Source organism: Styela clava, chromosome 15, assembly GCF_964204865.1.
Source record: "Styela clava chromosome 15, kaStyClav1.hap1.2, whole genome shotgun sequence".
Taxonomy (NCBI): domain Eukaryota; kingdom Metazoa; phylum Chordata; class Ascidiacea; order Stolidobranchia; family Styelidae; genus Styela; species Styela clava.
In genome coordinates this window covers 8,107,516-8,128,796 of record NC_135264.1, presented here as the reverse complement: position 1 = coordinate 8,128,796, position 21,281 = coordinate 8,107,516, and the positions used below count along the sequence as shown (strand labels likewise).

At 46.7% G+C, this 21,281-nt stretch overlaps 85 non-coding genes and 21 pseudogenes across 85 annotated transcripts; all 106 read left to right on the top strand.

The window, feature by feature from the left end:
• Positions 1 to 75: 75 nt before the first annotated feature.
• Positions 76 to 194, top strand: LOC144415832 (5S ribosomal RNA). Its single transcript, XR_013471726.1, has one exon. It is a non-coding gene; the product is annotated as a 5S ribosomal RNA (ribosomal RNA).
• Positions 195 to 280: 86 nt separating this feature from the next.
• LOC144415317 (5S ribosomal RNA) lies at positions 281 to 399 on the top strand. The gene has a single exon (XR_013471209.1). It is a non-coding gene; the product is annotated as a 5S ribosomal RNA (ribosomal RNA).
• An 81-nt stretch (positions 400 to 480) lies between these two features.
• LOC144418101 (5S ribosomal RNA) lies at positions 481 to 599 on the top strand (annotated as a pseudogene).
• Positions 600 to 680: 81 nt separating this feature from the next.
• LOC144414034 (5S ribosomal RNA) lies at positions 681 to 799 on the top strand. Its single transcript, XR_013469925.1, has one exon. It is a non-coding gene; the product is annotated as a 5S ribosomal RNA (ribosomal RNA).
• An 81-nt stretch (positions 800 to 880) lies between these two features.
• Positions 881 to 999, top strand: LOC144415738 (5S ribosomal RNA). The gene has a single exon (XR_013471631.1). It is a non-coding gene; the product is annotated as a 5S ribosomal RNA (ribosomal RNA).
• A 78-nt stretch (positions 1,000 to 1,077) lies between these two features.
• LOC144418199 (5S ribosomal RNA) lies at positions 1,078 to 1,196 on the top strand (annotated as a pseudogene).
• Positions 1,197 to 1,277: 81 nt separating this feature from the next.
• Positions 1,278 to 1,396, top strand: LOC144414033 (5S ribosomal RNA). Its single transcript, XR_013469924.1, has one exon. It is a non-coding gene; the product is annotated as a 5S ribosomal RNA (ribosomal RNA).
• Positions 1,397 to 1,477: 81 nt separating this feature from the next.
• LOC144414579 (5S ribosomal RNA) lies at positions 1,478 to 1,595 on the top strand. Its single transcript, XR_013470469.1, has one exon. It is a non-coding gene; the product is annotated as a 5S ribosomal RNA (ribosomal RNA).
• An 81-nt stretch (positions 1,596 to 1,676) lies between these two features.
• LOC144412759 (5S ribosomal RNA) lies at positions 1,677 to 1,785 on the top strand (annotated as a pseudogene).
• Positions 1,786 to 1,870: 85 nt separating this feature from the next.
• On the top strand, positions 1,871 to 1,989 carry LOC144414032 (5S ribosomal RNA). Its single transcript, XR_013469923.1, has one exon. It is a non-coding gene; the product is annotated as a 5S ribosomal RNA (ribosomal RNA).
• Positions 1,990 to 2,070: 81 nt separating this feature from the next.
• LOC144414031 (5S ribosomal RNA) lies at positions 2,071 to 2,189 on the top strand. The gene has a single exon (XR_013469922.1). It is a non-coding gene; the product is annotated as a 5S ribosomal RNA (ribosomal RNA).
• An 85-nt stretch (positions 2,190 to 2,274) lies between these two features.
• Positions 2,275 to 2,393, top strand: LOC144416354 (5S ribosomal RNA). The gene has a single exon (XR_013472247.1). It is a non-coding gene; the product is annotated as a 5S ribosomal RNA (ribosomal RNA).
• Positions 2,394 to 2,478: 85 nt separating this feature from the next.
• LOC144415316 (5S ribosomal RNA) lies at positions 2,479 to 2,597 on the top strand. The gene has a single exon (XR_013471208.1). It is a non-coding gene; the product is annotated as a 5S ribosomal RNA (ribosomal RNA).
• An 81-nt stretch (positions 2,598 to 2,678) lies between these two features.
• Positions 2,679 to 2,797, top strand: LOC144416802 (5S ribosomal RNA). Its single transcript, XR_013472695.1, has one exon. It is a non-coding gene; the product is annotated as a 5S ribosomal RNA (ribosomal RNA).
• Positions 2,798 to 2,878: 81 nt separating this feature from the next.
• Positions 2,879 to 2,997, top strand: LOC144415040 (5S ribosomal RNA). Its single transcript, XR_013470932.1, has one exon. It is a non-coding gene; the product is annotated as a 5S ribosomal RNA (ribosomal RNA).
• An 81-nt stretch (positions 2,998 to 3,078) lies between these two features.
• Positions 3,079 to 3,197, top strand: LOC144415382 (5S ribosomal RNA). Its single transcript, XR_013471274.1, has one exon. It is a non-coding gene; the product is annotated as a 5S ribosomal RNA (ribosomal RNA).
• An 81-nt stretch (positions 3,198 to 3,278) lies between these two features.
• On the top strand, positions 3,279 to 3,397 carry LOC144415058 (5S ribosomal RNA). Its single transcript, XR_013470950.1, has one exon. It is a non-coding gene; the product is annotated as a 5S ribosomal RNA (ribosomal RNA).
• An 81-nt stretch (positions 3,398 to 3,478) lies between these two features.
• LOC144418261 (5S ribosomal RNA) lies at positions 3,479 to 3,597 on the top strand (annotated as a pseudogene).
• Positions 3,598 to 3,678: 81 nt separating this feature from the next.
• On the top strand, positions 3,679 to 3,797 carry LOC144417253 (5S ribosomal RNA). Its single transcript, XR_013473146.1, has one exon. It is a non-coding gene; the product is annotated as a 5S ribosomal RNA (ribosomal RNA).
• An 81-nt stretch (positions 3,798 to 3,878) lies between these two features.
• LOC144414760 (5S ribosomal RNA) lies at positions 3,879 to 3,997 on the top strand. Its single transcript, XR_013470650.1, has one exon. It is a non-coding gene; the product is annotated as a 5S ribosomal RNA (ribosomal RNA).
• Positions 3,998 to 4,078: 81 nt separating this feature from the next.
• LOC144417808 (5S ribosomal RNA) lies at positions 4,079 to 4,195 on the top strand (annotated as a pseudogene).
• Positions 4,196 to 4,276: 81 nt separating this feature from the next.
• Positions 4,277 to 4,385, top strand: LOC144412758 (5S ribosomal RNA; annotated as a pseudogene).
• An 84-nt stretch (positions 4,386 to 4,469) lies between these two features.
• Positions 4,470 to 4,588, top strand: LOC144414030 (5S ribosomal RNA). Its single transcript, XR_013469921.1, has one exon. It is a non-coding gene; the product is annotated as a 5S ribosomal RNA (ribosomal RNA).
• An 81-nt stretch (positions 4,589 to 4,669) lies between these two features.
• LOC144415501 (5S ribosomal RNA) lies at positions 4,670 to 4,788 on the top strand. The gene has a single exon (XR_013471393.1). It is a non-coding gene; the product is annotated as a 5S ribosomal RNA (ribosomal RNA).
• Positions 4,789 to 4,873: 85 nt separating this feature from the next.
• Positions 4,874 to 4,992, top strand: LOC144416353 (5S ribosomal RNA). The gene has a single exon (XR_013472246.1). It is a non-coding gene; the product is annotated as a 5S ribosomal RNA (ribosomal RNA).
• Positions 4,993 to 5,077: 85 nt separating this feature from the next.
• Positions 5,078 to 5,196, top strand: LOC144415315 (5S ribosomal RNA). Its single transcript, XR_013471207.1, has one exon. It is a non-coding gene; the product is annotated as a 5S ribosomal RNA (ribosomal RNA).
• Positions 5,197 to 5,277: 81 nt separating this feature from the next.
• Positions 5,278 to 5,396, top strand: LOC144415500 (5S ribosomal RNA). The gene has a single exon (XR_013471392.1). It is a non-coding gene; the product is annotated as a 5S ribosomal RNA (ribosomal RNA).
• Positions 5,397 to 5,477: 81 nt separating this feature from the next.
• Positions 5,478 to 5,596, top strand: LOC144415039 (5S ribosomal RNA). The gene has a single exon (XR_013470931.1). It is a non-coding gene; the product is annotated as a 5S ribosomal RNA (ribosomal RNA).
• An 81-nt stretch (positions 5,597 to 5,677) lies between these two features.
• On the top strand, positions 5,678 to 5,796 carry LOC144417341 (5S ribosomal RNA). The gene has a single exon (XR_013473235.1). It is a non-coding gene; the product is annotated as a 5S ribosomal RNA (ribosomal RNA).
• Positions 5,797 to 5,877: 81 nt separating this feature from the next.
• On the top strand, positions 5,878 to 5,996 carry LOC144414028 (5S ribosomal RNA). The gene has a single exon (XR_013469919.1). It is a non-coding gene; the product is annotated as a 5S ribosomal RNA (ribosomal RNA).
• Positions 5,997 to 6,077: 81 nt separating this feature from the next.
• LOC144418259 (5S ribosomal RNA) lies at positions 6,078 to 6,196 on the top strand (annotated as a pseudogene).
• Positions 6,197 to 6,277: 81 nt separating this feature from the next.
• On the top strand, positions 6,278 to 6,396 carry LOC144417252 (5S ribosomal RNA). The gene has a single exon (XR_013473145.1). It is a non-coding gene; the product is annotated as a 5S ribosomal RNA (ribosomal RNA).
• An 81-nt stretch (positions 6,397 to 6,477) lies between these two features.
• Positions 6,478 to 6,596, top strand: LOC144414559 (5S ribosomal RNA). The gene has a single exon (XR_013470449.1). It is a non-coding gene; the product is annotated as a 5S ribosomal RNA (ribosomal RNA).
• An 81-nt stretch (positions 6,597 to 6,677) lies between these two features.
• Positions 6,678 to 6,795, top strand: LOC144412975 (5S ribosomal RNA; annotated as a pseudogene).
• Positions 6,796 to 6,876: 81 nt separating this feature from the next.
• On the top strand, positions 6,877 to 6,995 carry LOC144416449 (5S ribosomal RNA). The gene has a single exon (XR_013472342.1). It is a non-coding gene; the product is annotated as a 5S ribosomal RNA (ribosomal RNA).
• An 81-nt stretch (positions 6,996 to 7,076) lies between these two features.
• On the top strand, positions 7,077 to 7,195 carry LOC144415717 (5S ribosomal RNA). The gene has a single exon (XR_013471610.1). It is a non-coding gene; the product is annotated as a 5S ribosomal RNA (ribosomal RNA).
• An 85-nt stretch (positions 7,196 to 7,280) lies between these two features.
• Positions 7,281 to 7,399, top strand: LOC144416351 (5S ribosomal RNA). Its single transcript, XR_013472244.1, has one exon. It is a non-coding gene; the product is annotated as a 5S ribosomal RNA (ribosomal RNA).
• An 85-nt stretch (positions 7,400 to 7,484) lies between these two features.
• LOC144415581 (5S ribosomal RNA) lies at positions 7,485 to 7,603 on the top strand. The gene has a single exon (XR_013471473.1). It is a non-coding gene; the product is annotated as a 5S ribosomal RNA (ribosomal RNA).
• Positions 7,604 to 7,684: 81 nt separating this feature from the next.
• LOC144415739 (5S ribosomal RNA) lies at positions 7,685 to 7,803 on the top strand. Its single transcript, XR_013471632.1, has one exon. It is a non-coding gene; the product is annotated as a 5S ribosomal RNA (ribosomal RNA).
• Positions 7,804 to 7,884: 81 nt separating this feature from the next.
• Positions 7,885 to 8,003, top strand: LOC144414027 (5S ribosomal RNA). Its single transcript, XR_013469918.1, has one exon. It is a non-coding gene; the product is annotated as a 5S ribosomal RNA (ribosomal RNA).
• An 81-nt stretch (positions 8,004 to 8,084) lies between these two features.
• LOC144414026 (5S ribosomal RNA) lies at positions 8,085 to 8,203 on the top strand. The gene has a single exon (XR_013469917.1). It is a non-coding gene; the product is annotated as a 5S ribosomal RNA (ribosomal RNA).
• An 81-nt stretch (positions 8,204 to 8,284) lies between these two features.
• Positions 8,285 to 8,403, top strand: LOC144414025 (5S ribosomal RNA). Its single transcript, XR_013469916.1, has one exon. It is a non-coding gene; the product is annotated as a 5S ribosomal RNA (ribosomal RNA).
• Positions 8,404 to 8,484: 81 nt separating this feature from the next.
• LOC144414024 (5S ribosomal RNA) lies at positions 8,485 to 8,603 on the top strand. Its single transcript, XR_013469914.1, has one exon. It is a non-coding gene; the product is annotated as a 5S ribosomal RNA (ribosomal RNA).
• An 81-nt stretch (positions 8,604 to 8,684) lies between these two features.
• Positions 8,685 to 8,803, top strand: LOC144417772 (5S ribosomal RNA; annotated as a pseudogene).
• An 81-nt stretch (positions 8,804 to 8,884) lies between these two features.
• Positions 8,885 to 9,003, top strand: LOC144414558 (5S ribosomal RNA). Its single transcript, XR_013470448.1, has one exon. It is a non-coding gene; the product is annotated as a 5S ribosomal RNA (ribosomal RNA).
• An 81-nt stretch (positions 9,004 to 9,084) lies between these two features.
• On the top strand, positions 9,085 to 9,202 carry LOC144412564 (5S ribosomal RNA; annotated as a pseudogene).
• An 81-nt stretch (positions 9,203 to 9,283) lies between these two features.
• Positions 9,284 to 9,402, top strand: LOC144415716 (5S ribosomal RNA). The gene has a single exon (XR_013471609.1). It is a non-coding gene; the product is annotated as a 5S ribosomal RNA (ribosomal RNA).
• Positions 9,403 to 9,487: 85 nt separating this feature from the next.
• On the top strand, positions 9,488 to 9,606 carry LOC144416687 (5S ribosomal RNA). Its single transcript, XR_013472580.1, has one exon. It is a non-coding gene; the product is annotated as a 5S ribosomal RNA (ribosomal RNA).
• Positions 9,607 to 9,691: 85 nt separating this feature from the next.
• LOC144415313 (5S ribosomal RNA) lies at positions 9,692 to 9,810 on the top strand. Its single transcript, XR_013471205.1, has one exon. It is a non-coding gene; the product is annotated as a 5S ribosomal RNA (ribosomal RNA).
• An 81-nt stretch (positions 9,811 to 9,891) lies between these two features.
• On the top strand, positions 9,892 to 10,010 carry LOC144417677 (5S ribosomal RNA; annotated as a pseudogene).
• Positions 10,011 to 10,091: 81 nt separating this feature from the next.
• Positions 10,092 to 10,210, top strand: LOC144416578 (5S ribosomal RNA). The gene has a single exon (XR_013472471.1). It is a non-coding gene; the product is annotated as a 5S ribosomal RNA (ribosomal RNA).
• Positions 10,211 to 10,291: 81 nt separating this feature from the next.
• LOC144414557 (5S ribosomal RNA) lies at positions 10,292 to 10,410 on the top strand. The gene has a single exon (XR_013470447.1). It is a non-coding gene; the product is annotated as a 5S ribosomal RNA (ribosomal RNA).
• Positions 10,411 to 10,491: 81 nt separating this feature from the next.
• On the top strand, positions 10,492 to 10,609 carry LOC144412563 (5S ribosomal RNA; annotated as a pseudogene).
• Positions 10,610 to 10,690: 81 nt separating this feature from the next.
• LOC144415715 (5S ribosomal RNA) lies at positions 10,691 to 10,809 on the top strand. The gene has a single exon (XR_013471608.1). It is a non-coding gene; the product is annotated as a 5S ribosomal RNA (ribosomal RNA).
• Positions 10,810 to 10,894: 85 nt separating this feature from the next.
• Positions 10,895 to 11,013, top strand: LOC144416686 (5S ribosomal RNA). Its single transcript, XR_013472579.1, has one exon. It is a non-coding gene; the product is annotated as a 5S ribosomal RNA (ribosomal RNA).
• An 85-nt stretch (positions 11,014 to 11,098) lies between these two features.
• LOC144415312 (5S ribosomal RNA) lies at positions 11,099 to 11,217 on the top strand. Its single transcript, XR_013471204.1, has one exon. It is a non-coding gene; the product is annotated as a 5S ribosomal RNA (ribosomal RNA).
• An 81-nt stretch (positions 11,218 to 11,298) lies between these two features.
• Positions 11,299 to 11,417, top strand: LOC144415974 (5S ribosomal RNA). The gene has a single exon (XR_013471868.1). It is a non-coding gene; the product is annotated as a 5S ribosomal RNA (ribosomal RNA).
• An 81-nt stretch (positions 11,418 to 11,498) lies between these two features.
• LOC144414023 (5S ribosomal RNA) lies at positions 11,499 to 11,617 on the top strand. The gene has a single exon (XR_013469913.1). It is a non-coding gene; the product is annotated as a 5S ribosomal RNA (ribosomal RNA).
• An 81-nt stretch (positions 11,618 to 11,698) lies between these two features.
• On the top strand, positions 11,699 to 11,817 carry LOC144416577 (5S ribosomal RNA). Its single transcript, XR_013472470.1, has one exon. It is a non-coding gene; the product is annotated as a 5S ribosomal RNA (ribosomal RNA).
• Positions 11,818 to 11,898: 81 nt separating this feature from the next.
• LOC144414556 (5S ribosomal RNA) lies at positions 11,899 to 12,017 on the top strand. The gene has a single exon (XR_013470446.1). It is a non-coding gene; the product is annotated as a 5S ribosomal RNA (ribosomal RNA).
• An 81-nt stretch (positions 12,018 to 12,098) lies between these two features.
• Positions 12,099 to 12,216, top strand: LOC144412562 (5S ribosomal RNA; annotated as a pseudogene).
• An 81-nt stretch (positions 12,217 to 12,297) lies between these two features.
• Positions 12,298 to 12,416, top strand: LOC144415714 (5S ribosomal RNA). Its single transcript, XR_013471607.1, has one exon. It is a non-coding gene; the product is annotated as a 5S ribosomal RNA (ribosomal RNA).
• An 85-nt stretch (positions 12,417 to 12,501) lies between these two features.
• LOC144416684 (5S ribosomal RNA) lies at positions 12,502 to 12,620 on the top strand. Its single transcript, XR_013472577.1, has one exon. It is a non-coding gene; the product is annotated as a 5S ribosomal RNA (ribosomal RNA).
• Positions 12,621 to 12,706: 86 nt separating this feature from the next.
• LOC144415311 (5S ribosomal RNA) lies at positions 12,707 to 12,825 on the top strand. Its single transcript, XR_013471203.1, has one exon. It is a non-coding gene; the product is annotated as a 5S ribosomal RNA (ribosomal RNA).
• Positions 12,826 to 12,906: 81 nt separating this feature from the next.
• LOC144414883 (5S ribosomal RNA) lies at positions 12,907 to 13,025 on the top strand. The gene has a single exon (XR_013470774.1). It is a non-coding gene; the product is annotated as a 5S ribosomal RNA (ribosomal RNA).
• Positions 13,026 to 13,106: 81 nt separating this feature from the next.
• Positions 13,107 to 13,225, top strand: LOC144414825 (5S ribosomal RNA). The gene has a single exon (XR_013470715.1). It is a non-coding gene; the product is annotated as a 5S ribosomal RNA (ribosomal RNA).
• An 81-nt stretch (positions 13,226 to 13,306) lies between these two features.
• Positions 13,307 to 13,425, top strand: LOC144417017 (5S ribosomal RNA). Its single transcript, XR_013472909.1, has one exon. It is a non-coding gene; the product is annotated as a 5S ribosomal RNA (ribosomal RNA).
• An 81-nt stretch (positions 13,426 to 13,506) lies between these two features.
• LOC144416576 (5S ribosomal RNA) lies at positions 13,507 to 13,625 on the top strand. Its single transcript, XR_013472469.1, has one exon. It is a non-coding gene; the product is annotated as a 5S ribosomal RNA (ribosomal RNA).
• An 81-nt stretch (positions 13,626 to 13,706) lies between these two features.
• LOC144412561 (5S ribosomal RNA) lies at positions 13,707 to 13,824 on the top strand (annotated as a pseudogene).
• Positions 13,825 to 13,905: 81 nt separating this feature from the next.
• LOC144416448 (5S ribosomal RNA) lies at positions 13,906 to 14,024 on the top strand. The gene has a single exon (XR_013472341.1). It is a non-coding gene; the product is annotated as a 5S ribosomal RNA (ribosomal RNA).
• Positions 14,025 to 14,105: 81 nt separating this feature from the next.
• LOC144415713 (5S ribosomal RNA) lies at positions 14,106 to 14,224 on the top strand. Its single transcript, XR_013471606.1, has one exon. It is a non-coding gene; the product is annotated as a 5S ribosomal RNA (ribosomal RNA).
• Positions 14,225 to 14,309: 85 nt separating this feature from the next.
• On the top strand, positions 14,310 to 14,428 carry LOC144416350 (5S ribosomal RNA). Its single transcript, XR_013472243.1, has one exon. It is a non-coding gene; the product is annotated as a 5S ribosomal RNA (ribosomal RNA).
• Positions 14,429 to 14,513: 85 nt separating this feature from the next.
• LOC144415310 (5S ribosomal RNA) lies at positions 14,514 to 14,632 on the top strand. Its single transcript, XR_013471202.1, has one exon. It is a non-coding gene; the product is annotated as a 5S ribosomal RNA (ribosomal RNA).
• Positions 14,633 to 14,713: 81 nt separating this feature from the next.
• Positions 14,714 to 14,832, top strand: LOC144414882 (5S ribosomal RNA). Its single transcript, XR_013470773.1, has one exon. It is a non-coding gene; the product is annotated as a 5S ribosomal RNA (ribosomal RNA).
• An 81-nt stretch (positions 14,833 to 14,913) lies between these two features.
• Positions 14,914 to 15,032, top strand: LOC144414022 (5S ribosomal RNA). The gene has a single exon (XR_013469912.1). It is a non-coding gene; the product is annotated as a 5S ribosomal RNA (ribosomal RNA).
• Positions 15,033 to 15,113: 81 nt separating this feature from the next.
• On the top strand, positions 15,114 to 15,232 carry LOC144414417 (5S ribosomal RNA). The gene has a single exon (XR_013470307.1). It is a non-coding gene; the product is annotated as a 5S ribosomal RNA (ribosomal RNA).
• Positions 15,233 to 15,313: 81 nt separating this feature from the next.
• On the top strand, positions 15,314 to 15,432 carry LOC144418314 (5S ribosomal RNA; annotated as a pseudogene).
• Positions 15,433 to 15,513: 81 nt separating this feature from the next.
• On the top strand, positions 15,514 to 15,632 carry LOC144416575 (5S ribosomal RNA). Its single transcript, XR_013472468.1, has one exon. It is a non-coding gene; the product is annotated as a 5S ribosomal RNA (ribosomal RNA).
• Positions 15,633 to 15,713: 81 nt separating this feature from the next.
• LOC144414021 (5S ribosomal RNA) lies at positions 15,714 to 15,832 on the top strand. The gene has a single exon (XR_013469911.1). It is a non-coding gene; the product is annotated as a 5S ribosomal RNA (ribosomal RNA).
• An 81-nt stretch (positions 15,833 to 15,913) lies between these two features.
• Positions 15,914 to 16,031, top strand: LOC144412990 (5S ribosomal RNA; annotated as a pseudogene).
• An 81-nt stretch (positions 16,032 to 16,112) lies between these two features.
• On the top strand, positions 16,113 to 16,231 carry LOC144416447 (5S ribosomal RNA). The gene has a single exon (XR_013472340.1). It is a non-coding gene; the product is annotated as a 5S ribosomal RNA (ribosomal RNA).
• An 81-nt stretch (positions 16,232 to 16,312) lies between these two features.
• LOC144415712 (5S ribosomal RNA) lies at positions 16,313 to 16,431 on the top strand. The gene has a single exon (XR_013471605.1). It is a non-coding gene; the product is annotated as a 5S ribosomal RNA (ribosomal RNA).
• An 81-nt stretch (positions 16,432 to 16,512) lies between these two features.
• On the top strand, positions 16,513 to 16,631 carry LOC144416349 (5S ribosomal RNA). The gene has a single exon (XR_013472242.1). It is a non-coding gene; the product is annotated as a 5S ribosomal RNA (ribosomal RNA).
• Positions 16,632 to 16,712: 81 nt separating this feature from the next.
• On the top strand, positions 16,713 to 16,831 carry LOC144414152 (5S ribosomal RNA). Its single transcript, XR_013470043.1, has one exon. It is a non-coding gene; the product is annotated as a 5S ribosomal RNA (ribosomal RNA).
• An 81-nt stretch (positions 16,832 to 16,912) lies between these two features.
• Positions 16,913 to 17,031, top strand: LOC144416446 (5S ribosomal RNA). Its single transcript, XR_013472339.1, has one exon. It is a non-coding gene; the product is annotated as a 5S ribosomal RNA (ribosomal RNA).
• Positions 17,032 to 17,112: 81 nt separating this feature from the next.
• Positions 17,113 to 17,231, top strand: LOC144415711 (5S ribosomal RNA). The gene has a single exon (XR_013471604.1). It is a non-coding gene; the product is annotated as a 5S ribosomal RNA (ribosomal RNA).
• Positions 17,232 to 17,312: 81 nt separating this feature from the next.
• Positions 17,313 to 17,431, top strand: LOC144416348 (5S ribosomal RNA). The gene has a single exon (XR_013472241.1). It is a non-coding gene; the product is annotated as a 5S ribosomal RNA (ribosomal RNA).
• An 85-nt stretch (positions 17,432 to 17,516) lies between these two features.
• On the top strand, positions 17,517 to 17,635 carry LOC144414949 (5S ribosomal RNA). Its single transcript, XR_013470841.1, has one exon. It is a non-coding gene; the product is annotated as a 5S ribosomal RNA (ribosomal RNA).
• An 81-nt stretch (positions 17,636 to 17,716) lies between these two features.
• Positions 17,717 to 17,835, top strand: LOC144416876 (5S ribosomal RNA). Its single transcript, XR_013472769.1, has one exon. It is a non-coding gene; the product is annotated as a 5S ribosomal RNA (ribosomal RNA).
• An 81-nt stretch (positions 17,836 to 17,916) lies between these two features.
• Positions 17,917 to 18,034, top strand: LOC144412560 (5S ribosomal RNA; annotated as a pseudogene).
• An 81-nt stretch (positions 18,035 to 18,115) lies between these two features.
• LOC144415909 (5S ribosomal RNA) lies at positions 18,116 to 18,234 on the top strand. The gene has a single exon (XR_013471803.1). It is a non-coding gene; the product is annotated as a 5S ribosomal RNA (ribosomal RNA).
• An 81-nt stretch (positions 18,235 to 18,315) lies between these two features.
• LOC144415710 (5S ribosomal RNA) lies at positions 18,316 to 18,434 on the top strand. The gene has a single exon (XR_013471603.1). It is a non-coding gene; the product is annotated as a 5S ribosomal RNA (ribosomal RNA).
• An 81-nt stretch (positions 18,435 to 18,515) lies between these two features.
• LOC144416347 (5S ribosomal RNA) lies at positions 18,516 to 18,634 on the top strand. Its single transcript, XR_013472240.1, has one exon. It is a non-coding gene; the product is annotated as a 5S ribosomal RNA (ribosomal RNA).
• An 84-nt stretch (positions 18,635 to 18,718) lies between these two features.
• On the top strand, positions 18,719 to 18,837 carry LOC144414947 (5S ribosomal RNA). The gene has a single exon (XR_013470839.1). It is a non-coding gene; the product is annotated as a 5S ribosomal RNA (ribosomal RNA).
• Positions 18,838 to 18,918: 81 nt separating this feature from the next.
• Positions 18,919 to 19,037, top strand: LOC144417570 (5S ribosomal RNA; annotated as a pseudogene).
• An 81-nt stretch (positions 19,038 to 19,118) lies between these two features.
• On the top strand, positions 19,119 to 19,237 carry LOC144417085 (5S ribosomal RNA). The gene has a single exon (XR_013472978.1). It is a non-coding gene; the product is annotated as a 5S ribosomal RNA (ribosomal RNA).
• An 81-nt stretch (positions 19,238 to 19,318) lies between these two features.
• LOC144414020 (5S ribosomal RNA) lies at positions 19,319 to 19,437 on the top strand. Its single transcript, XR_013469910.1, has one exon. It is a non-coding gene; the product is annotated as a 5S ribosomal RNA (ribosomal RNA).
• Positions 19,438 to 19,518: 81 nt separating this feature from the next.
• Positions 19,519 to 19,637, top strand: LOC144414019 (5S ribosomal RNA). Its single transcript, XR_013469909.1, has one exon. It is a non-coding gene; the product is annotated as a 5S ribosomal RNA (ribosomal RNA).
• Positions 19,638 to 19,718: 81 nt separating this feature from the next.
• Positions 19,719 to 19,837, top strand: LOC144414482 (5S ribosomal RNA). The gene has a single exon (XR_013470372.1). It is a non-coding gene; the product is annotated as a 5S ribosomal RNA (ribosomal RNA).
• Positions 19,838 to 19,918: 81 nt separating this feature from the next.
• On the top strand, positions 19,919 to 20,037 carry LOC144415787 (5S ribosomal RNA). The gene has a single exon (XR_013471680.1). It is a non-coding gene; the product is annotated as a 5S ribosomal RNA (ribosomal RNA).
• Positions 20,038 to 20,118: 81 nt separating this feature from the next.
• Positions 20,119 to 20,237, top strand: LOC144414017 (5S ribosomal RNA). Its single transcript, XR_013469907.1, has one exon. It is a non-coding gene; the product is annotated as a 5S ribosomal RNA (ribosomal RNA).
• Positions 20,238 to 20,318: 81 nt separating this feature from the next.
• LOC144417932 (5S ribosomal RNA) lies at positions 20,319 to 20,437 on the top strand (annotated as a pseudogene).
• Positions 20,438 to 20,518: 81 nt separating this feature from the next.
• Positions 20,519 to 20,637, top strand: LOC144418033 (5S ribosomal RNA; annotated as a pseudogene).
• Positions 20,638 to 20,718: 81 nt separating this feature from the next.
• Positions 20,719 to 20,837, top strand: LOC144416748 (5S ribosomal RNA). Its single transcript, XR_013472641.1, has one exon. It is a non-coding gene; the product is annotated as a 5S ribosomal RNA (ribosomal RNA).
• An 81-nt stretch (positions 20,838 to 20,918) lies between these two features.
• LOC144412816 (5S ribosomal RNA) lies at positions 20,919 to 21,036 on the top strand (annotated as a pseudogene).
• Positions 21,037 to 21,117: 81 nt separating this feature from the next.
• On the top strand, positions 21,118 to 21,236 carry LOC144416445 (5S ribosomal RNA). Its single transcript, XR_013472338.1, has one exon. It is a non-coding gene; the product is annotated as a 5S ribosomal RNA (ribosomal RNA).
• Positions 21,237 to 21,281: the final 45 nt, after the last annotated feature.

Genomic DNA, 21,281 nt, shown 5'->3' with positions numbered 1-21,281 from the left:
CGCCGTTTCATTCGAGTTTGCTCTGTTTTCTAACAACTGCGAAATACAAATAGCCGAATAGACTACTACTTTATTGCCTACAACCATACCACGTTGAATGCACCCGATCTTGTTCGATCTCGGAAGTTAAGCAATGTCGGGCTCGGTTAGTACTTGCATGGGTGACCGGCTGGGAATACCGAGTGTCGTAGGCTTTTTTTTTCGTCGCCGTTCCATTCGTTTTTTCTCTAATTTCTAACAACTGCAAAATACAAATAGCAGAACAGACTACTACTTTATCGACTACAACCATACCACGTTGAATGCACCCGATCTCGTTCGATCTCGGAAGTTAAGCAATGTCGGGCTCGGTTAGTACTTGCATGGGTGACCGGCTGGGAATACCGAGTGTCGTAGGCTTTTTGTCGCCGCTTCATTCGATTTTGCTCTGTTTTCCAACAACTGCGAAATACAAATAGCCGAATAGAATACTACTTTATCGCCTACAACCATACCACGTTGAATGAACCCAATCTCGTTCGATCTCGGAAGTTAAGCAATGTCGGGCTCGGTTAGTACTTGCATGGGTGACCGGCTGGGAATACCGAGTGTCGTTGGCTTTTCGTCGCCGTTTCATTCGATTTTGCTCTGTTTTCCAACAACTGCAAAATACAAATAGCCGAATAGACTACTACTTTATCGCCTACAACCATACCACGTTGAATGCACCCGATCTCGTTCGATCTCGGAAGTTAAGCAATGTCGGGCTCGGTTAGTACTTGCATGGGTGACCGGCTGGGAATACCGAGTGTCGTAGGCTTTTCGTCGCCGTTTCATTCGATTTTGCTCTGTTTTCCAACAACTGCGAAATACAAATAGCCGAATAGACTACTACTTTATCGCCCACAACCATACCACGTTGAATGCACCCGATCTCGTTCGATCTCGGAAGTTAAGCAATGTCGGGCTCGGTTAGTACTTGCATGGGTGACCGGCTGGGAATACCGAGTGTCGTAGGCTTTTCGTCGCCGTTTCATTCGATTTTGCTCTGTTTTCCAACAACTGCGAAATACAAATAACCGAATAGACTACTTTATCGCCTACAACCATACCACGTTGAATGCACCCGTTATCGTTCGATCTCGGAAGTTAAGCAATGTCGGGCTCGGTTAGTACTTGCTTGGGTGACCGGCTGGGAATACCGAGTGTCGTAGGCTTTTCGTCGCCGTTTCATTCGATTTTGCACTGTTTTCCAACAACTGCGAAATACAAATAGCCGAATAGACTACTACTTTATCGCCTACAACCATACCACGTTGAATGCACCCGATCTCGTTCGATCTCGGAAGTTAAGCAATGTCGGGCTCGGTTAGTACTTGCATGGGTGACCGGCTGGGAATACCGAGTGTCGTAGGCTTCTCGTCGCCGTTTCATTCGATTTTGCTCTGTTTTCCAACAACTGCGAAATACAAATAGCCGAATAGACTACTGCTTTATCGCCTACAACCATACCACGTTGAATGCACCCGATCTCGTTCGATCTCGGAAGTTAAGCAATGTCGGGCTCGGTTAGTACTTGCATGGGTGACCGGCTGGGAAACCGAGTGTCGTAGGCTTTTTGTCGCCGTTTCATTCGATTTTGCTCTGTATTCCAACAACTGCGATATACAAATAGCCGAATAGACTACTACTTTATCGCCTACAACCATACCACGTTGAATGCACCCGATCTCGTAAGTTAAGCAATGTCGGGCTCGGTTAGTACTTGCATGGGTGACCGGCTGGGAATACCGAGTGTCGTAGGCTTTTTTTTTGTCGCCGTTCCATTTGTTTTTGCTCTGTTTTCCAACAACTGCGAAATACAAATAGCCGAATAGACTACTACTTTATCGCCTACAACCATACCACGTTGAATGCACCCGATCTCGTTCGATCTCGGAAGTTAAGCAATGTCGGGCTCGGTTAGTACTTGCATGGGTGACCGGCTGGGAATACCGAGTGTCGTAGGCTTTTCGTCGCCGTTTCATTCGATTTTGCTCTGTTTTCCAACAACTGCGAAATACAAATAGCCGAATAGACTACTACTTTATTGCCTACAACCATACCACGTTGAATGCACCCGATCTCGTTCGATCTCGGAAGTTAAGCAATGTCGGGCTCGGTTAGTACTTGCATGGGTGACCGGCTGGGAATACCGAGTGTCGTAGGCTTTTTTTTCGTCGCCGTTTCATTCGATTTTGCTCTGTTTTCCAACAACTGCGAAATACAAATAGCCGAATAGACTACTACTTTATTGCCTACAACCATACCACGTTGAATGCACCCGATCTCGTTCGATCCCGGAAGTTAAGCAATGTCGGGCTCGGTTAGTACTTGCATGGGTGACCGGCTGGGAATACCGAGTGTCGTAGGCTTTTTTTTCGTCGCCGTTCCATTCGTTTTTTCTCTGTTTTCTAACAACTGCAAAATACAAATAGCAGAACAGACTACTACTTTATCGACTACAACCATACCACGTTGAATGCACCCGATCTCGTTCGATCTCGGAAGTTAAGCAATGTCGGGCTCGGTTAGTACTTGCATGGGTGACCGGCTGGGAATACCGAGTGTCGTAGGCTTTTCGTCGCCGCTTCATTCGATTTTGCTCTGTTTTCCAACAACTGCAAAATACAAATAGCCGAATAGACTACTACTTTATCGCCTACAACCATACCACGTTGAATGCACTCGATCTCGTTCGATCTCGGGAGTTAAGCAAGGTCGGGCTCGGTTAGTACTTGCATGGGTGACCGGCTGGGAATACCGAGTGTCGTAGGCTTTTCGTCGCCGTTTCATTCGATTTTGCTCTGTTTTCCAACAACTGCGAAATACAAATAGCCGAATAGACTACTACTTTATCGCCTACACCCATACCACGTTGAATGCACCCGATCTCGTTCGATCTCGGAAGTTAAGCAATGTCGGGCTCGGTTAGTACTTGCATGGGTGACCGGCTGGGAATACCGAGTGTCGTAGGCTTTTCGTCGCCGTTTCATTCGATTTTGCTCTGTTTTCCAACAACTGCGAAATACAAATAGCCGAATAGACTACTACTTTATCGCCTACAACCATACCACGTTGAATGCACCCGATCTCGTTCGATCTCGAAAGTTAAGCAATGTCGGGCTCGGTTAGTACTTGCATGGGTGACCGGCTGGGAATACCGAGTGTCGTAGGCTTTTCGTCGCCGTTTCATTCGATTTTGCTCTGTTTTCCAACAACTGCGAAATACAAATAGCCGAATAGACTACTACTTTATCGCCTACAACCATACTACGTTGAATGCACCCGATCTCGTTCGATCTCGGAAGTTAAGCAATGTCGGGCTCGGTTAGTACTTGCATGGGTGACCGGCTGGGAATACCGAGTGTCGTAGGCTTTTTGTCGCCGTTTCATTCGATTTTGCTCTGTTTTCCAACAACTGCGAAATACAAATAGCCGAATAGACTACTACTTTATCGCCTACAACCATACCACGTTGAATGCACTCGTTATCGTTCGATCTCGGAAGTTAAGCAATGTCGGGCTCGGTTAGTACTTGCATGGGTGACCGGCTGGGAATACCGAGTGTCGTAGGCTTTTCGTCGCCGTTTCATTCGATTTTGCTCTGTTTTCCAACAACTGCGAAATACAAATAGCCGAATAGACTACTACTTTAACGCCTACAACCATACCACGTTGAATTCACCCGATCTCGTTCGATCTCGGAAGTTAAGCAATGTCTGGCTCGGTTAGTACTTGCATGGGTGACCGGCTGGGAATACCGAGTGTCGTAGGCTTTTCGTCGCCGTTTCATTCGATTTTGCTCTGTTTTCCAACAACTGCGAAATACAAATAGCCGAATAGACTACTACTTTATCGCCTACAACTATACCACGTTGAATGCACCCGATCTCGTTCGATCTCGGAAGTTAAGCAATGTCGGGCTCGGTTAGTACTTGCATGGGTGACCGGCTGGGAATACCGAGTGTCGTAGGCTTTTCGTCGCCGTTTCATTCGATTTTGCTCTGTTTTCCAACAACTGCGAAATACAAATAGCCGAATAGACTACTACTTTATCGCCTACAACCATACCACGTTGAATGAACCCGATCTCGTCGATCTCGGAAGTTAAGCAATGTCGGGCTCGGTTAGTACTTGCATGGGTGACCGGCTGGGAAACCGAGTGTCGTAGGCTTTTTGTCGCCGTTTCATTCGATTTTGCTCTGTATTCCAACAACTGCGATATACAAATAGCCGAATAGACTACTACTTTATCGCCTACAACCATACCACGTTGAATGCACCCGATCTCGTAAGTTAAGCAATGTCGGGCTCGGTTAGTACTTGCATGGGTGACCGGCTGGGAATACCGAGTGTCGTAGGCTTTTTTTTGTCGCCGTTCCATTTGTTTTTGCTCTGTTTTCCAACAACTGCGAAATACAAATAGCCGAATAGACTACTACTTTATCGCCTACAACCATACCACGTTGAATGCACCCGATCTCGTTCGATCTCGGAAGTTAAGCAATGTCGGGCTCGGTTAGTACTTGCATGGGTGACCGGCTGGGAATACCGAGTGTCGTAGGCTTTTCGTCGCCGTTTCATTCGATTTTGCTCTGTTTTCCAACAACTGCGAAATACAAATAGCCGAATAGACTACTACTTTATTGCCGACAACCATACCACGTTGAATGCACCCGATCTCGTTCGATCTCGGAAGTTAAGCAATGTCGGGCTCGGTTAGTACTTGCATGGGTGACCGGCTGGGAATACCGAGTGTCGTAGGCTTTTTTTTCGTCGCCGTTTCATTCGATTTTGCTCTGTTTTCCAACAACTGCGAAATACAAATAGCCGAATAGACTACTACTTTATTGCCTACAACCATACCACGTTGAATGCACCCGATCTCGTTCGATCCCGGAAGTTAAGCAATGTCGGGCTCGGTTAGTACTTGCATGGGTGACCGGCTGGGAATACCGAGTGTCGTAGGCTTTTTTTTCGTCGCCGTTCCATTCGTTTTTTCTCTGTTTTCTAACAACTGCAAAATACAAATAGCAGAACAGACTACTACTTTATCGACTACAACCATACCACGTTGAATGCACCCGATCTCGTTCGATCTCGGAAGTTAAGCAATGTCGGGCTCGGTTAGTACTTGCATGGGTGACCGGCTGGGAATACCGAGTGTCGTAGGCTTTTCGTCGCCGCTTCATTCGATTTTGCTCTGTTTTCCAACAACTGCAAAATACAAATAGCCGAATAGACTACTACTTTATCGCCTACAACCATACCACGTTGAATGCACTCGATCTCGTTCGATCTCGGAAGTTAAGCAAGGTCGGGCTCGGTTAGTACTTGCATGGGTGACCGGCTGGGAATACCGAGTGTCGTAGGCTTTTCGTCGCCGTTTCATTCGATTTTGCTCTGTTTTCCAACAACTGCGAAATACAAATAGCCGAATAGACTACTACTTTATCGCCTACACCCATACCACGTTGAATGCACCCGATCTCGTTCGATCTCGGAAGTTAAGCAATGTCGGGCTCGGTTAGTACTTGCATGGGTGACCGGCTGGGAATACCGAGTGTCGTAGGCTTTTCGTCGCCGTTTCATTCGATTTTGCTCTGTTTTCCAACAACTGCGAAATACAAATAGCCGAATAGACTACTACTTTATCGCCTACAACCATACCACGTTGAATGCACCCAATCTCGTTCGATCTCGAAAGTTAAGCAATGTCGGGCTCGGTTAGTACTTGCATGGGTGACCGGCTGGGAATACCGAGTGTCGTAGGCTTTTCGTCGCCGTTTCATTCGATTTTGCTCTGTTTTCCAACAACTGCGAAATACAAATAGCCGAATAGACTACTACTTTATCGCCTACAACCATACCACGTTGAATGCACCCGATCTCGTTCGATCTCGGAAGTTAAGCAATGTCGGGCTCGGTTAGTACTTGCATGGGTGACCGGCTGGGAATACCGAGTGTCGTAGGCTTTTTGTCGCCGTTTCATTCGATTTTGCTCTGTTTTCCAACAACTGCGAAATACAAATAGCCGAATAGACTACTACTTTATCGCCTACAACCATACCACGTTGAATGCACTCGTTATCGTTCGATCTCGGAAGTTAAGCAATGTCGGGCTCGGTTAGTACTTGCATGGGTGACCGGCTGGGAATACCGAGTGTCGTAGGCTTTTCGTCGCCGTTTCATTCGATTTTGCTCTGTTTTCCAACAACTGCGAAATACAAATAGCCGAATAGACTACTACTTTAACGCCTACAACCATACCACGTTGAATTCACCCGATCTCGTTCGATCTCGGAAGTTAAGCAATGTCTGGCTCGGTTAGTACTTGCATGGGTGACCGGCTGGGAATACCGAGTGTCGTAGGCTTTTCGTCGCCGTTTCATTCGATTTTGCTCTGTTTTCCAACAACTGCGAAATACAAATAGCCGAATAGACTACTACTTTATCGCCTACAATCATACCACGTTGAATGCACCCGATCTCGTTCGATCTCGGAAGTTAAGCAATGTCGGGCTCGGTTAGTACTTGCATGGGTGACCGGCTGGGAATACCGAGTGTCGTAGGCTTTTCGTCGCCGTTTCATTCGATTTTGCTCTGTTTTCCAACAACTGCGAAATACAAATAGCCGAATAGACTACTACTTTATCGCCTACAACCATACCACGTTGAATGAACCCGATCTCGTCGATCTCGGAAGTTAAGCAATGTCGGGTTCGGTTAGTACTTGCATGGGTGACAGGCTGGGAATACCGAGTGTCGTAAGCTTTTCGTCGTCGTTTCATTCGATTTTGCTGTGTTTTCTAACAACTGCGAAATACAAATAGCCGAATAGACTACTACTTCATCGCCTACAACCATACCACGTTGAATGCTCCCGATCTTGTTCGATCTCGGAAGTTAAGCAATGTCGGGCTTGGTTAGTACTTGCATGGGTGACCGGCTGGGAATACCGAGTGTCGTAGGCTTTTCGTCGCCGTTTCATTCGATTTTGCTCTGTTTTCTAACAACTGCGAAATACAAATAGCCGAATAGACTACTACTTTATCGCCTACAACCATACCACGGTGGATGCACCCGATCTCGTTCGATCTCGGAAGTTAAGCAATGTCGGGCTCGGTTAGTACTTGCATGGGTGACCGGCTGGGAATACCGAGTGTCGTAGGCTTTTTTTTCGTCGCCGTTTCATTCGATTTTGCTCTGTTTTCCAACAACTGCGAAATACAAATAGCCGAATAGACTACTACTTTATTGCCTACAACCATACCACGTTGAATGCACCCGATCTCGTTCGATCCCGGAAGTTAAGCAATGTCGGGCTCGGTTAGTACTTGCATGGGTGACCGGCTGGGAATACCGAGTGTCGTAGGCTTTTTTTTCGTCGCCGTTCCATTCGTTTTTTCTCTGTTTTCTAACAACTGCAAAATACAAATAGCAGAACAGACTACTACTTTATCGACTACAACCATACCACGTTGAATGCACCCGATCTCGTTCGATCTCGGAAGTTAAGCAATGTCGGGCTCGGTTAGTACTTGCATGGGTGACCGGCTGGGAATTCCGAGTGTCGTAGGCTTTTCGTCGCCGCTTCATTCGATTTTGCTCTGTTTTCCAACAACTGCAATATACAAATAGCCGAATAGACTACTACTTTATCGCCTACAACCATACCACGTTGAATGCACTCGATCTCGTTCGATCTCGGAAGTTAAGCAATGTCGGGCTCGGTTAGTACTTGCATGGGTGACCGGCTGGGAGTACCGAGTGTCGTAGGCTTTTCGTCGCCGTTTCATTCGATTTTGCTCTGTTTTCCAACAACTGCGAAATACAAATAGCCGAATAGACTACTACTTTATCGCCTACAACCATACCACGTTGAATGCACCCGATCTCGTTCGATCTCGGAAGTTAAGCAATGTCGGGCTCGGTTAGTACTTGCATGGGTGACCGGCTGGGAATACCGAGTGTCGTAGGCTTTTCGTCGCCGTTTCATTCGATTTTGCTCTGTTTTCCAACAACTGCGAAATACAAATAGCCGAATAGACTACTACTTTATCGCCTACAACCATACCACGTTGAATGCACCCGATCTCGTTCGATCTCGGAAGTTAAGCAATGTCGGGCTCGGTTAGTACTTGCATGGGTGACCGGCTGGGAATACCGAGTGTCGTAGGCTTTTCGTCGCCGTTTCATTCGATTTTGCTCTGTTTTCCAACAACTGCGAAATACAAATAGCCGAATAGACTACTACTTTATCGCCTACAACCATACCACGTTGAATGCACCCGATCTCGTTCGATCTCGGAAGTTAAGCAATGTCGGGCTCGGTTAGTACTTGCATGGGTGACCGGCTGGGAATACCGAGTGTCGTAGGCTTTTCGTCGCCGTTTCATTCGATTTTGCTCTGTTTTCCAACAACTGCGAAATACAAATAGCCGAATAGACTACTACTTTATCGCCTACAACCATACCACGTTGAATGCACCCGATCTCGTTCGATCTCGGAAGTTAAGCAATGTCGGGCTCGGTTAGTACTTGCATGGGTGACCGGCTGGGAATACCGAGTGTCGTAGGCTTTTCGTCGCCGTTTCATTCGATTTTGCTCTGTTTTCCAACAACTGCGAAATACAAATAGCCGAATAGACTACTACTTTAACGCCTACAACCATACCACGTTGAATGCACCCGATCTCGTTCGATCTCGGAAGTTAAGCAATGTCTGGCTCGGTTAGTACTTGCATGGGTGACCGGCTGGGAATACCGAATGTCGTAGGCTTTTCGTCGCCGTTTCATTCGATTTTGCTCTGTTTTCCAACAACTGCGAAATACAAATAGCCGAATAGACTACTACTTTATCGCCTACAATCATACCACGTTGAATGCACCCGATCTCGTTCGATCTCGGAAGTTAAGCAATGTCGGGCTCGGTTAGTACTTGCATGGGTGACCGGCTGGGAATACCGAGTGTCGTAGGCTTTTCGTCGCCGTTTCATTCGATTTTGCTCTGTTTTCCAACAACTGCGAAATACAAATAGCCGAATAGACTACTACTTTATCGCCTACAACCATACCACGTTGAATGCACCCGATCTCGTCGATCTCGGAAGTTAAGCAATGTCGGGTTCGGTTAGTACTTGCATGGGTGACAGGCTGGGAATACCGAGTGTCGTAAGCTTTTCGTCGCCGTTTCATTCGATTTTGCTCTGTTTTCTAACAACTGCGAAATACAAATAGCCGAATAGACTACTACTTTATCGCCTACAACCATACCACGGTGGATGCACCCGATCTCGTTCGATCTCGGAAGTTAAGCAATGTCGGGCTCGGTTAGTACTTGCATGGGTGACCGGCTGGGAATACCGAGTGTCGTAGGCTTTTTTTTCGTCGCCGTTTCATTCGATTTTGCTCTGTTTTCCAACAACTGCGAAATACAAATAGCCGAATAGACTACTACTTTATTGCCTACAACCATACCACGTTGAATGCACCCGATCTCGTTCGATCCCGGAAGTTAAGCAATGTCGGGCTCGGTTAGTACCTGCATGGGTGACCGGCTGGGAATACCGAGTGTCGTAGGCTTTTTTTTCGTCGGCGTTCCATTCGTTTTTTCTCTGTTTTCTAACAACTGCAAAATACAAATAGCAAAACAGACTACTACTTTATCGACTACAACCATACCACGTTGAATGCACCCGATCTCGTTCGATCTCGGAAGTTAAGCAATGTCGGGCTCGGTTAGTACTTGCATGGGTGACCGGCTGGGAATACCGAGTGTCGTAGGCTTTTCGTCGCCGCTTCATTCGATTTTGCTCTGTTTTCCAACAACTGCAAAATACAAATAGCCGAATAGACTACTACTTTATCGCCTACAACCATACCATGTTGAATGCACTCGATCTCGTTCGATCTCGGAAGTTAAGCAATGTCGTGCTCGGTTAGTACTTGCATGGGTGACCGGCTGGGAATACCGAGTGTCGTAGGCTTTTCGTCGCCGTTTCATTCGATTTTGCTCTGTTTTCCAACAACTGCGAAATACAAATAGCCGAATAGACTACTACTTTAACGCCTACAACCATACCACGTTGAATGCACCCGATCTCGTTCGATCTCGGAAGTTAAGCAATGTCTGGCTCGGTTAGTACTTGCATGGGTGACCGGCTGGGAATACCGAGTGTCGTAGGCTTTTCGTCGCCGTTTCATTCGATTTTGCTCTGTTTTCCAACAACTGCGAAATACAAATAGCCGAATAGACTACTACTTTATCGCCTACAATCATACCACGTTGAATGCACCCGATCTCGTTCGATCTCGGAAGTTAAGCAATGTCGGGCTCGGTTAGTACTTGCATGGGTGACCGGCTGGGAATACCGAGTGTCGTAGGCTTTTCGTCGCCGTTTCATTCGATTTTGCTCTGTTTTCCAACAACTGCGAAATACAAATAGCCGAATAGACTACTACTTTATCGCCTACAACCATACCACGTTGAATGCACCCGATCTCGTCGATCTCGGAAGTTAAGCAATGTCGGGTTCGGTTAGTACTTGCATGGGTGACAGGCTGGGAATACCGAGTGTCGTAAGCTTTTCGTCGCCGTTTCATTCGATTTTGCTCTGTTTTCTAACAACTGCGAAATACAAATAGCCGAATAGACTACTACTTTATCGCCTACAACCATACCACGGTGGATGCACCCGATCTCGTTCGATCTCGGAAGTTAAGCAATGTCGGGCTCGGTTAGTACTTGCATGGGTGACCGGCTGGGAATACCGAGTGTCGTAGGCTTTTTTTTCGTCGCCGTTTCATTCGATTTTGCTCTGTTTTCCAACAACTGCGAAATACAAATAGCCGAATAGACTACTACTTTATTGCCTACAACCATACCACGTTGAATGCACCCGATCTCGTTCGATCCCGGAAGTTAAGCAATGTCGGGCTCGGTTAGTACCTGCATGGGTGACCGGCTGGGAATACCGAGTGTCGTAGGCTTTTTTTTCGTCGGCGTTCCATTCGTTTTTTCTCTGTTTTCTAACAACTGCAAAATACAAATAGCAGAACAGACTACTACTTTATCGACTACAACCATACCACGTTGAATGCACCCGATCTCGTTCGATCTCGGAAGTTAAGCAATGTCGGGCTCGGTTAGTACTTGCATGGGTGACCGGCTGGGAATACCGAGTGTCGTAGGCTTTTCGTCGCCGCTTCATTCGATTTTGCTCTGTTTTCCAACAACTGCAAAATACAAATAGCCGAATAGACTACTACTTTATCGCCTACAACCATACCATGTTGAATGCACTCGATCTCGTTCGATCTCGGAAGTTAAGCAATGTCGGGCTCGGTTAGTACTTGCATGGGTGACCGGCTGGGAATACCGAGTGTCGTAGGCTTTTCGTCGCCGTTTCATTCGATTTTGCTCTGTTTTCCAACAACTGCGAAATACAAATAGCCGAATAGACTACTACTTTATCGCCTACAACCATACCACGTTGAATGCACCCGATCTCGTTCGATCTCGGAAGTTAAGCAATGTCGGGCTCGGTTAGTACTTGCATGGGTGACCGGCTGGGAATACCGAGTGTCGTAGGCTTTTCGTCGCCGTTTCATTCGATTTTGCTCTGTTTTCCAACAACTGCAAAATACAAATAGCCGAATAGACTACTACTTTAACGCCTACAACCATACCACGTTGAATGCACCCGATCTCGTTCGATCTCGGAAGTTAAGCAATGTCTGGCTCGGTTAGTACTTGCATGGGTGACCGGCTGGGAATACCGAGTGTCGTAGGCTTTTCGTCGCCGTTTCATTCGATTTTGCTCTGTTTTCCAACAACTGCGAAATACAAATAGCCGAATAGACTACTACTTTATCGCCTACAATCATACCACGTTGAATGCACCCGATCTCGTTCGATCTCGGAAGTTAAGCAATGTCGGGCTCGGTTAGTACTTGCATGGGTGACCGGCTGGGAATACCGAGTGTCGTAGGCTTTTCGTCGCCGTTTCATTCGATTTTGCTCTGTTTTCCAACAACTGCGAAATACAAATAGCCGAATAGACTACTACTTTATCGCCTACAACCATACCACGTTGAATGCACCCGATCTCGTCGATCTCGGAAGTTAAGCAATGTCGGGTTCGGTTAGTACTTGCATGGGTGACAGGCTGGGAATACCGAGTGTCGTAAGCTTTTCGTCGCCGTTTCATTCGATTTTGCTCTGTTTTCTAACAACTGCGAAATACAAATAGCCGAATAGACTACTACTTTATCGCCTACAACCATACCACGGTGGATGCACCCGATCTCGTTCGATCTCGGAAGTTAAGCAATGTCGGGCTCGGTTAGTACTTGCATGGGTGACCGGCTGGGAATACCGAGTGTCGTAGGCTTTTTTTTCGTCGCCGTTTCATTCGATTTTGCTCTGTTTTCCAACAACTGCGAAATACAAATAGCCGAATAGACTACTACTTTATTGCCTACAACCATACCACGTTGAATGCACCCGATCTCGTTCGATCCCGGAAGTTAAGCAATGTCGGGCTCGGTTAGTACCTGCATGGGTGACCGGCTGGGAATACCGAGTGTCGTAGGCTTTTTTTTTTGTCGGCGTTCCATTCGTTTTTTCTCTGTTTTCTAACAACTGCAAAATACAAATAGCAGAACAGACTACTACTTTATCGACTACAACCATACCACGTTGAATGCACCCGATCTCGTTCGATCTCGGAAGTTAAGCAATGTCGGGCTCGGTTAGTACTTGCATGGGTGACCGGCTGGGAATACCGAGTGTCGTAGGCTTTTCGTCGCCGCTTCATTCGATTTTGCTCTGTTTTCCAACAACTGCAAAATACAAATAGCCGAATAGACTACTACTTTATCGCCTACAACCATACCACGTTGAATGCACTCGATCTCGTTCGATCTCGGAAGTTAAGCAATGTCGGGCTCGGTTAGTACTTGCATGGGTGACCGGCTGGGAATACCGAGTGTCGTAGGCTTTTCGTCGCCGTTTCATTCGATTTTGCTCTGTTTTCCAACAACTGCGAAATACAAATAGCCGAATAGACTACTACTTTATCGCCTACAACCATACCACGTTGAATGCACCCGATCTCGTTCGATCTCGGAAGTTAAGCAATGTCGGGCTCGGTTAGTACTTGCATGGGTAACCGGCTGGGAATACCGAGTGTCGTAGGCTTTTCGTCGCCGTTTCATTCGATTTTGCTCTGTTTTCCAACAACTGCGAAATACAAATAGCCGAATAGACTACTACTTTATCGCCTACAACCATACCACGTTGAATGCACCCGATCTCGTTCGATCTCGGAAGTTAAGCAATGTCGGGCTCGGTTAGAACTTGCATGGGTGACCGGCTGGGAATACCGAGTGTCGTAGGCTTTTCGTCGCCGTTTCATTCGATTTTGCTCTGTTTTCCAACAACTGCGAAATACAAATAGCCGAATAGACTACTACTTTAACGCCTACAACCATACCACGTTGAATGCACCCGATCTCGTTCGATCTCGGAAGTTAAGCAATGTCTGGCTCGGTTAGTACTTGCATGGGTGACCGGCTGGGAATACCGAGTGTCGTAGGCTTTTCGTTGCCGTTTCATTCGATTTTGCTCTGTTTTCCAACAACTGCGAAATACAAATAGCCGAATAGACTACTACTTTATCGCCTACAACCATACCACGTTGAATGCACCCGATCTCGTCGATCTCGGAAGTTAAGCAATGTCGGGTTCGGTTAGTACTTGCATGGGTGACAGGCTGGGAATACCGAGTGTCGTAAGCTTTTCGTCGTCGTTTCATTCGATTTTGCTGTGTTTTCTAACAACTGCGAAATACAAATAGCCGAATAGACTACTACTTAATCGCCTACAACCATACCACGTTGAATGCTCCCGATCTTGTTCGATCTCGGAAGTTAAGCAATGTCGGGCTTGGTTAGTACTTGCATGGGTGACCGGCTGGGAATACCGAGTGTCGTAGGCTTTTCGTCGCCGTTTCATTCGATTTTGCTCTGTTTTCTAACAACTGCGAAATACAAATAGCCGAATAGACTACTACTTTATCGCCTACAACCATACCACGGTGGATGCACCCGATCTCGTTCGATCTCGGAAGTTAAGCAATGTCGGGCTCGGTTAGTACTTGCATGGGTGACCGGCTGGGAATACCGAGTGTCGTAGGCTTTTTTTTCGTCGCCGTTTCATTCGATTTTGCTCTGTTTTCCAACAACTGCGAAATACAAATAGCCGAATAGACTACTACTTTATTGCCTACAACCATACCACGTTGAATGCACCCGATCTCGTTCGATCCCGGAAGTTAAGCAATGTCGGGCTCGGTTAGTACTTGCATGGGTGACCGGCTGGGAATACCGAGTGTCGTAGGCTTTTTTTTCGTCGCCGTTCCATTCGTTTTTTCTCTGTTTTCTAACAACTGCAAAATACAAATAGCAGAACAGACTACTACTTTATCGACTACAACCATACCACGTTGAATGCACCCGATCTCGTTCGATCTCGGAAGTTAAGCAATGTCGGGCTCGGTTAGTACTTGCATGGGTGACCGGCTGGGAATACCGAGTGTCGTAGGCTTTTCGTCGCCGCTTCATTCGATTTTGCTCTGTTTTCCAACAACTGCAAAATACAAATAGCCGAAAAGACTACTACTTTATCGCCTACAACCATACCACGTTGAATGCACTCGATCTCGTTCGATCTCGGAAGTTAAGCAATGTCGGGCTCGGTTAGTACTTGCATGGGTGACCGGCTGGGAATACCGAGTGTCGTAGGCTTTTCGTCGCCGTTTCATTCGATTTTGCTCTGTTTTCCAACAACTGCGAAATACAAATAGCCGAATAGACTACTACTTTATCGCCTACAACCATACCACGTTGAATGCACCCGATCTCGTTCGATCTCGGAAGTTAAGCAATGTCGGGCTCGGTTAGTACTTGCATGGGTGACCGGCTGGGAATACCGAGTGTCGTAGGCTTTTCGTCGCCGTTTCATTCGATTTTGCTCTGTTTTCCAACAACTGCGAAATACAAATAGCCGAATAGACTACTACTTTATCGCCTACAACCATACCACGTTGAATGCACCCGATCTCGTTCGATCTCGGAAGTTAAGCAATGTCGGGCTCGGTTAGTACTTGCATGGGTGACCGGCTGGGAAAACCGAGTGTCGTAGGCTTTTTGTCGCCGTTTCATTCGATTTTGCTCTGTTTTCCAACAACTGCAAAATACAAATAGCCGAATAGACTACTACTTTATCACCTACAACCATACCACGTTGAATGCACCCGTTATCGTTCGATCTCGGAAGTTAAGCAATGTCGGGCTCGGTTAGTACTTGCATGGGTGACCGGCTGGGAATACCGAGTGTCGTAGGCTTTTCGTCGCCGTTTCATTCGATTTTGCTCTGTTTTCCAACAACTGCGAAATACAAATAGCCGAATAGACTACTTCTTTAACGCCTACAACCATACCACGTTGAATGCACCCGATCTCGTTCGATCTCGGAAGTTAAGCAATGTCTGGCTCGGTTAGTACTTGCATGGGTGACCGGCTGGGAATACCGAGTGTCGTAGGCTTTTCGTCGCCGTTTCATTCGATTTTGCTCTGTTTTCCAACAACTGCGAAATACAAATAGCCGAATAGACTACTACTTTATCGCCTACAACCATACCACGTTGAATGCACCCGATCTCGTTCGATCTCGGAAGTTAAGCAATGTCGGGCTCGGTTAGTACTTGCATGGGTGACCGGCTGGGAATACCGAGTGTCGTAGGCTTTTCGTCGCCGTTTCATTCGATTTTGCTCTGTTTTCCAACAACTGCGAAATACAAATAGCCGAATAGACTACTACTTTATCGCCTACAACCATACCACGTTGAATGCACCCGATCTCGTCGATCTCGGAAGTTAAGCAATGTCGGGTTCGGTTAGTACTTGCATGGGTGACAGGCAAGGAATACCGAGTGTCGTAAGCTTTTCGTCGTCGTTTCATTCGATTTTGCTGTGTTTTCTAACAACTGCGAAATACAAATAGCCGAATAGACTACTACTTCATCGCCTACAACCATACCACGTTGAATGCTCCCGATCTTGTTCGATCTCGGAAGTTAAGCAATGTCGGGCTTGGTTAGTACTTGCATGGGTGACCGGCTGGGAATACCGAGTGTCGTAGGCTTTTCGTCGCCGTTTCATTCGATTTTGCTCTGTTTTTTAACAACTGCGAAATACAAATAGCCGAATAGACTACTACTTTATCGCCTACAACCATACCACGGTGGATGCACCCGATCTCGTTCGATCTCGGAAGTTAAGCAATGTCGGGCTCGGTTAGTACTTGCATGGGTGACCGGCTGGGAATACCGAGTGTCGTAGGCTTTTCGTCGCCGTTTCATTCGATTTTGCTCTGTTTTCCAACAACTGCGAAATACAAATAGCCGAATAGACTACTACTTTATCGCCTACAACCATACCACGTTGAATGCACCCGATCTCGTTCGATCCCGGAAGTTAAGCAATGTCGGGCTCGGTTAGTACTTGCATGGGTGACCGGCTGGGAATACCGAGTGTCGTAGGCTTTTCGTCGCCGTTTCATTCGATTTTGCTCTGTTTTCCAACAACTGCGAAATACAAATAGCCGAATAGACTACTACTTTATCGCCTACAACCATACCACGTTGAATGCACCCGATCTCGTTCGATCTCGGAAGTTAAGCAATGTCGGGCTTGGTTAGTACTTGCATGGGTGACCGGCTGGGAATACCGAGTGTCGTAGGCTTTTCGTCGCCGTTTCATTCGATTTTGCTCTGTTTTTTAACAACTGCGAAATACAAATAGCCGAATAGACTACTACTTTATCGCCTACAACCATACCACGTTGAATGCTCCCGATCTTGTTCGATCTCGGAAGTTAAGCAATGTCGGGCTTGGTTAGTACTTGCATGGGTGACCGGCTGGGAATACCGAGTGTCGTAGGCTTTTCGTCGCCGTTTCATTCGATTTTGCTCTGTTTTTTAACAACTGCGAAATACAAATAGCCGAATAGACTACTACTTTATCGCCTACAACCATACCACGGTGGATGCACCCGATCTCGTTCGATCTCGGAAGTTAAGCAATGTCGGGCTCGGTTAGTACTTGCATGGGTGACCGGCTGGGAATACCGAGTGTCGTAGGCTTTTCGTCGCCGTTTCATTCGATTTTGCTCTGTTTTCCAACAACTGCGAAATACAAATAGCCGAATAGACTACTACTTTATTGCCTACAACCATACCACGTTGAATGCACCCGATCTCGTTCGATCCCGGAAGTTAAGCAATGTCGGGCTCGGTTAGTACTTGCATGGGTGACCGGCTGGGAATACCGAGTGTCGTAGGCTTTTTTTTCGTCGTCGTTCCATTCGTTTTTTCTCTGTTTTCTAACAACTGCAAAATACAAATAGCAGAACAGACTACTACTTTATCGACTACAACCATACCACGTTGAATGCACCCGATCTCGTTCGATCTCGGAAGTTAAGCAATGTCGGGCTCGGTTAGTACTTGCATGGGTGACCTGCTGGGAATACCGAGTGTCGTAGGCTTTTCGTCGCCGTTTCATTCGATTTTGCTCTGTTTTCCAACAACTGCAAAAAACAAATAGCCGAATAGACTACTACTTTATTGCCTACAACCATACCGCGTTGAATGCACTCGATCTCGTTCGATCTCGGAAGTTAAGCAATGTCGGGCTCAGTTAGTACTTGCATGGGTGACCGGCTGGGAATACCGAGTGTCGTAGGCTTTTCGTCGCCGCTTCATTCGATTTTGCTCTGTTTTCCAACAACTGCAAAATACAAATAGCCGAATAGACTACTACTTTATCGCCTACAACCATACCACGTTGAATGCACCCGATCTCGTCGATCTCGGAAGTTAAGCAATGTCGGGTTCGGTTAGTACTTGCATGGGTGACAGGCTGGGAATACCGAGTGTCGTAAGCTTTTCGTCGTCGTTTCATTCGATTTTGCTGTGTTTTCTAACAACTGCGAAATACAAATAGCCGAATAGACTACTACTTCATCGCCTACAACCATACCACGTTGAATGCTCCCGATCTTGTTCGATCTCGGAAGTTAAGCAATGTCGGGCTTGGTTAGTACTTGCATGGGTGACCGGCTGGGAATACCAAGTGTCGTAGGCTTTTCGTCGCCGTTTCATTCGATTTTGCTCTGTTTTTTAACAACTGCGAAATACAAATAGCCGAATAGACTACTACTTTATCGCCTACAACCATACCACGGTGGATGCACCCGATCTCGTTCGATCTCGGAAGTTAAGCAATGTCGGGCTCGGTTAGTACTTGCATGGGTGACCGGCTGGGAATACCGAGTGTCGTAGGCTTTTCGTCGCCGTTTCATTCGATTTTTCTCTGTTTTCCAACAACTGCGAAATACAAATAGCCGAATAGACTACTACTTTATTGCCTACAACCATACCACGTTGAATGCACCCGATCTCGTTCGATCCCGGAAGTTAAGCAATGTCGGGCTCGGTTAGTACTTGCATGGGTGACCGGCTGGGAATACCGAGTGTCGTAGGCTTTTTTTCGTCGCCGTTCCATTCGTTTTTTCTCTGTTTTCTAACAACTGCAAAATACAAATAGCAGAACAGACTACTACTTTATCGACTACAACCATACCACGTTGAATGCACCCGATCTCGTTCGATCTCGGAAGTTAAGCAATGTCGGGCTCGGTTAGTACTTGCATGGGTGACCTGCTGGGAATACCGAGTGTCGTAGGCTTTTCGTCGCCGTTTCATTCGATTTTGCTCTGTTTTCCAACAACTGCAAAAAACAAATAGCCGAATAGACTACTACTTTATTGCCTACAACCTTACCGCGTTGAATGCACTCGATCTCGTTCGATCTCGGAAGTTAAGCAATGTCGGGCTCAGTTAGTACTTGCATGGGTGACCGGCTGGGAATACCGAGTGTCGTAGGCTTTTCGTCGCCGCTTCATTCGATTTTGCTCTGTTTTCCAACAACTGCAAAATACAAATAGCCGAATAGACTACTACTTTATCGCCTACAACCATACCACGTTGAATGCACTCGATCTCGTTCGATCTCGGAAGTTAAGCAATGTCGGGCTCGGTTAGTACTTCCATAGGTGACCGGCTGGGAATACCGAGTGTCGTAGGCTTTTCGTCGCCGTTTCATTCGATTTTGCTCTGTTTTCCAACAACTGCGAAATACAAATAGCCGAATAGACTACTACTTTATCGCCTACAACCATACCACGTTGAATGCACCCGATCTCGTTCGATCTCGGAAGTTAAGCAATGTCGGGCTCGGTTAGTACTTGCATGGGTGACCGGCTGGGAATACCGAGTGTCGTAGGCTTTTCGTCGCCGTTTCATTCGATTTTGCTCTGTTTTCCAACAACTGCGAAATACAAATAGCCGAATAGACTACTACTTAATCGCCTACAACCATACCACGTTGAATGCACCCGATCTCGTTCGATCTCGGAAGTTAAGCAATGTCGGGCTCGGTTAGTACTTGCATGGGTGACCGGCTGGGAATACCGAGTGTCGTAGGCTTTTCGTCGCCGTTTCATTCGATTTTGCTCTGTTTTCCAACAACTGCGAAATACAAATAGCCGAATAGACTACTACTTTATCGCCTACAACCATACCACGTTGAATGCACCCGATCTCGTTTGATCTCGGAAGTTAAGCAATGTCGGGCTCGGTTAGTACTTGCATGGGTGACCGGCTGGGAATACCGAGTGTCGTAGGCTTTTCGTCGCCGTTTCATTCGATTTTGCTCTGTTTTCCAACAACTGCGAAATACAAATAGCCGAATAGACTACTACTTAATCGCCTACAACCATACCACGTGGAATGCACCCGATCTCGTTCGATCTCGGAAGTTAAGCAATGTCGGGCTCGGTTAGTACTTGCATGGGTGACCGGCTGGGAATACCGAGTGTCGTAGGCTTTTCGTCGCCGTTTCATTCGATTTTGCTCTGTTTTCCAACAACTGCGAAATACAAATAGCCGAATAGACTACTACTTTATCGCCTACAACCATACCACGTTGAATGCACCCGATCTCGTTCGATCTCGGAAGTTAAGCAATGTCGGGCTCGGTTAGTACTTGCATGGGTGACCGGCTGGGAATACCGAGTGTCGTAGGCTTTTTGTCGCCGTTTCATTCGATTTTGCTCTGTTTTCCAACAACTGCAAAATACAAATAGCCGAATAGACTACTACTTTATCGCCTACAACCATACCACGTTGAATGCACCCGTTATCGTTCGATCTCGGAAGTTAAGCAATGTCGGGCTCGGTTAGTACTTGCATGGGTGACCGGCTGGGAATACCGAGTGTCGTAGGCTTTTCGTCGCCGTTTCATTCGATTTTGCTCTGTTTTCCAACAACTGCGAAATACAAATAGCCGAATAGACTACTACTTTAACGCCTACAACCATACCACGTTGAATGCACCCGATCTTGTTCGATCTCGGAAGTTAAGCAATGTCTGGCTTGGTTAGTACTTGCATGGTTGACCGGCTGGGAATACCGAGTGTCGTAGGCTTTTCGTCGCCGTTTCATTCGATTTTGCTCTGTTTTCCAACAACTGCGAAATACAAATAGCCGAATAGACTACTACTTTATCGCCTACAACCATACCACGTTGAATGCACCCGATCTCGTTCGATCTCGGAAGTTAAGCAATGTCGGGCTCGGTTAGCACTTGCATGGGTGACCGGCTGGGAATACCGAGTGTCGTAGGCTTTTCGTCGCCGTTTCATTCGATTTTGCTCTGTTTTCCAACAACTGCGAAATACAAATAGCCGAATAGACTACTACTTTATCGCCTACAACCATACCACGTTGAATGCACCCGATCTCGTCGATCTCGGAAGTTAAGCAAAGTCGGGTTCGGTTAGTACTTGCATGGGTGACAGGCTGGGAATACCGAGTGTCGTAAGCTTTTCGTCGTCGTTTCATTCGATTTTGCTGTGTTTTCTAACAACTGCGAAATACAAATAGCCGAATAGACTACTACTCCATCGCCTACAACCATACCACGTTGAATGCTCCCGATCTTGTTCGATCTCGGAAGTTAAGCAATGTCGGGCTTGGTTAGTACTTGCATGGGTGACCGGCTGGGAATACCGAGTGTCGTAGGCTTTTCGTCGCCGTTTCATTCGTTTTTGCTCTGTTTTCTAACAACTG